The following is a 5627-nucleotide window of genomic DNA, read 5'->3' on the forward strand; positions in this document are numbered from 1 at the left end:
TCCAATTTGGAGCGTTTTGTGAAGAATTTGATAAGCAAAAGATGATTAGGAATACGGCAGGAAGGTTTAGGGTTTGAGAAAAGGGAAAGTGCCAAGGAGTGTTATGACCCGTATAAATGTGTCTGGATTTGGTGAGACCCGTTTAGGTCAAAACGGGTCAAACGCATGAGAGCTTACCATTTAGAAATAAAGCAATCTGGTAGCTCTAAAGTGAGTGGAGTGCGATGTGAGAGTGACACATAGGATTTCATAGTAGCCAATTATATAGATAATTAGATAAATATAAATAAGTTCATAAAGACGTTCAACGTCAAGAATCCCCAATAATGAAGTCGGGTTTAAAAAAATGAAAGTTTATTATTAATATATATTTACAATACTCACATATATATAAATTTATAGACATATATATATATACTAGTAGCTACCCGCGCGATGCTGCGGCGGCGACAGTTTGTCATGTGGTACTCGTTTTTAGTTTGTTTATCAATCCTCTAGTGGTATAGGGTACAGTACGACAGAAAGTTGATCAAATTACTCATCACATTCGACATGGTGTGGCTTTAAGTTTAATTTCCTCGAGCAATGTCGGTTAGAATAGGTGTTAAGTTTTCGTCTTTTTTGGGATGGTGGTGGCTTTCATGTTTGGTAGGGTACGGTGGAGGTGGGACTACATGCTTCCATTCCCTTACAACTGCCTTTCAAGCCCTCTGATGGTCGGGTATTTTGTATATATTATTAATTATGTAGTTTTATTGAATATATTGTTAGAACTTTGGTACTTCATACGTGCTTTTGTATTTCAGGCCATTCATCATTAAAGATGCTAAATTGGAGACTTGTACGAGCATGGAATGATATCTCGGGAAGACCGAAGCATGATTTGATATCTTGGGAAGTGTTACAAGGATTCGGGAAGAGTATGGATGAGAAGTCATAAGCCGATGCTAAAACTGAACAAGATGGGTTGACAAAATGCGACCTTGAAGTAAAACGAGCATATCCTGAGCTAGAAAATGAGTTACGGGAACCATAATATAAGAATTTTGGGTTTCTCGACGAGAGGAATCTGAAAATGAGGTTTTATTAGGTCGCGATACGCGATGGGATGGTCATATGGCCATCGCGTATCGCGATGGACATAAAAAACGGGTTTTGACCTATATCTTCTATTTTGCGAACCCTAATCAATATTGACGACCAGCAGCAGCTATTAGGCGATTTTGGGTGAATTCCAGGGCTATCAATCATCTCATGATCAATCCTAATGGCCTTCCTCAACATAATTGAAGATCTATTGTTGGTTCCCGGATAAACAATCGATAACAATTAACAGATCTCAGATATGTGAATATCCGATTAATACTATTAAAGATCTAGCTCATAATTAACCTTGATTTAATGTTATTTATGTGTATCTATTATCAATATGTTAGATGAATAATGTTAAGGTGAAGCTTGAGAGAGAGCAAATACTCAATAACTCTTTTTCTCAATTCTTGTTTTCTCAAAACTTGTTAATTAAAGTGAACAGTAGTTCACTATATATAGAAGGTGACCTGGTTCGCTAACATCCCCTAGCGAACCAGCTTCCCCTTCGTTACATAAATTATCATAACGAATCACCCCCTGATTCGTTAACATCCCCTAACGAATCAGGAGGGAATACATTCGCGCCCCCACTTCGTGCGTCTGCCCCCTTTTCCGTCTAATTCCTGGCCGTCTAGGTTTCTGTCTCACAAAAATATATCAATCTTCTATGTTTTGCCTTCCTTTTATATTTGATTACCAAAACCCTCTTCTGCCTTGTTGTCCAAGACTAGCTCCATTTATTTTCTTTCATTATCGATGAAGTCCGATGGGTTAACCATCAAGTACCCACGTGGGCTTGATAATATATGAATATATATATTTTTTGTACAATTAAATCTTTGAATCCAAGTATTGGAGCCCAAAACAAAAACCCACGTAGATGTTTTCTTTTTAATTGCCATCACCAACTTAATTTCATCAAAAATTACTAGTTCACATTATGAACTTTGAAATAAATCACTGCCTCATCTTTCGTTACCTACAAAGTGCAACATATATTAATTAAAGAAGTATACCTCATAATAGTATTAATACATTTAATAATTATTAAACTGAGTATAACATAAAACAATCAGATACTATGTTAAATCATTTTAGCTTGTTTTTTACCTGAAAGCTTTAAAATCTCAATATGAACCAACAAGAAGTATTATTAAATGAAAACCAATTCAAAACAACTTAAAAGTGTAAGAAATATTTATATAATAATATGTATATTTTAGATCATATTAACCAGTAATAATTATTAACCATAAGTTGAAACCAAAATACATTTGTTATTAACCATATCTTAAAACTAAACGAATAGGCATCGATAGATTTTGTTTTAATAGTCATGGTTAACATATTGTGGTTATTTCGGTTCGATTAAGTTTTTTCAGTTCTTTACAAAATACAAAACCGAACCGTCGGTTTTTAATTCGGTTTGGTTTTTTCGGTTATGTAGTTTTGGCCTTTTCAGTTTTAGTTCGGTTTTTTAGGTTCGGTTTTTTCGGTTTTGTGCAAACCCCAAATTTCTAGTAAAAATCTTCAGAGCATACCTTCATGTGTGGTAGCTTTTTCCAACCAAAATCAACCTTCTCATTCACTTGCAATCCATACCTTGGATCCTACACGAGATAAAACAAAGGTTATAAAAACTATTTGTAAGAACAAAAAATATAGAGTATAAAAAGTAATAATCAATTTTCATTCCACTGTGAACTATATCTCAATTTCTCATTGTAAATCAACATAACAATCCTTAATCGAAAATTTCATTATATTAAAAACCATCTGTTTTTGTGATTGCTAAAAGACCCTCAAAGTTACCTGAATTTTAGGCCCAAAACTTGCTACATAGACCATTTTAGGAGCGCACGCACCTGCACCACATGTAAACATTTTACGGGCAACACTAAAGTGTGTGATCCTTTCATCCCAACATATTATCCAGATAAATATGAAATATAATTATATAAATGATATATAAATAAAGGCACCATCTTAAACATAAATTTGGCAACCTCTTAGCTGATTTGATGAAATGGCGGCTTTCAAATCCCAACCTTGCAATAAGATTTGTGAAAGAGATTAACAATATAATCACTGATAAATTTTATGTCTGAATTCTGAAAAACAATTCTATTGGCAAAACAAGCTGCAAAACTTATTACAATATCTAAATTATTGCAAATGAAAGCCATAACTAAATCTATTATGCAAAGAACATGACAATTTGATATATTAGTATAAACAAAATAAACATAGATTGAAATTTGCCATAGGTAATTCAATTATTTCAATATCAAACCAGATTCCACCAAGTTCTACCTTATAAACGAATAAACAAGCTTACACATTCAACAATAAATGCTACCTTAGCTTTATACTGAGCTGAAAATCTAGAAGGCCCTAACACCATCACTTCCAGCACTGATCACATACAAATTAAAATTATTCTCATTCTCTTCATGTGCGAAAACCTCCTAAGTTAGCCCTAAATAATTTCATATACATCACCTATTAGTATTATTGAAAATATTAAAATTAATAATCACACTAAATTTACAAAGGCAACAATATGGTTGACAACGACAAAACATTTTACCTCCTTTGTCAGTTGACCATGAGTGTTTGGCCTCAAACGAGCGTACAACAGAAATTGCCCGGTTGTTATGTCCCTGCAACACTTGTCGTGCTAAAACCTGGAATCAAATAAAGATGTAACATAACATCCAAAACTACTGCTAGTATCTTTTATATGAGCATATAAGATCATACACTTGCATACCTTAACAAAAAAGAAAAGCCACGAAAATGACCAGACCCTATTTTATTTACAGCAGCTGTGTGTTAGCATTATTAGTGTTAATAATGTTTAATAATAGTCAAAAAAAGCTTAAAAGTTACCGGAAAATCAACTTGTAGCAGTTGATTTGTTACCATACACAACCTTCTCTGCCTCTATTTAACAGATTTACCACCGATTAACATCTACAGCCACCACACAGATTATTTTTAAGAGTTTTTGTTGAAATTACTCTTTTGCCCATCCTATATGTATATTAATATAGTATAGATATATATACTAGTATGTGCCTGCGCGATGCGGCGGCGACACTGATTTACAGTGTGATATTCATTTTAAGTTAGTTCATCAACGCTCTCGTGATATATAGTGTATTAGTATTGTTAGTTTTCGCATCTGCTACAACGGTGTGATCTATCTATGTCATAAGTATATATATAACTCAATTAAGTAAATTTAGAAACATAAATATGAAAATGTAAGTCATAAACATTGCTACAATTTAATAAACCAATACAATAATAATAAAACATAAGTCTTATACATAAGCATTAAATAAAAAGCATCCTTGTGTTAACCATTTGCATTTTGAAATGATAATTTTTAGTCATATGCCTTACACATCTCGATGACCTCATCTCCATTTTTTAACCACCATTCTTCATCCAAATAGTAACAGGTCCTTCTTGTTTGACTACTCTAGTGATTTGAGGATGAGTTTTTACTATCTTCTCATCCTTAACTACCACATCTGCTGGATCATGGTCGGAACTGAAAAAAAACAATGTGCAGTCTCTCATATATGTTTTACTAAAACCAACAATGTTATATAGTTAGTATTGATGTTAAATTGATTTTGACATGTGACATGCTCAAGACAATTCACAACATTGAAAACATTTAAAAGTTAAGGTTTTAATTATATTTATTAGTTTGCATAGGGGTGCGTATTCCTAAATCCCAATTTAAAACAAAATGTACCAACTTCAATTTACCATAACATGGAACAAAAATTGCCAAAGTTCAAAATCTAAATTCTATCCAAGAACATTACATAGAACGGAAACATAAAAGTCTTAATTACTAATATCCCAATTCCAAAATACAATATCCATATTCTAATCATGAACAAAATATCCAGATTGCAAAAGACATTATAAATATGATTGGTTTAATTGAATATTATTAGTTGTCTTTGGAAATCAATAGTTGTCTTGGAAATTTGGAAATCAATAGTTATTGGAAACAGGCTTTGATTTCATGAACATCTATCTCATGAAGTTTTGGTCATGTGTGGTCCAAATCAGTTGACATCCTTTTCTAGTTTTACATGTTCACGGTAAGCTTTTGTGAGTACACTTGAAAGCACCCCTGTTGACATATTGGTTATAGTAAGAAGTATTTTGTTTTGTTATGTGCAACAGCATATTCTTCCATTCTCTATTGCAAAGTCACAAGAGTGGGTTGGGTTGGGTTGGGTTGGGTTGGGTTATGGTCAATGTACAGCTAGGTATTTGGATGGTCCGGGTATTAAATATCTGTTTTGTTACTCTTTTTTTCTATTATCATAAAAAAAAATTGCCTTGTTAAAAAAAATATTAGACGCAATTGATTGATAGTTATTCAAAAGATACATTGTGAACGCAAATGTGAGACTTTTAAATAAGTTCTCAAAATTTAACACTCAATTAGTCTTTTTTTTATCTATTTTATGTTTCACACTTTTAAATTCACAACTTCGCCA

Source organism: Bidens hawaiensis, unplaced genomic scaffold (assembly GCF_021521415.1).
Source record: "Bidens hawaiensis isolate Kalapana, Puna unplaced genomic scaffold, B.hawaiensis_p1.1 tig00024911_1, whole genome shotgun sequence".
NCBI lineage: Eukaryota > Viridiplantae > Streptophyta > Magnoliopsida > Asterales > Asteraceae > Bidens > Bidens hawaiensis.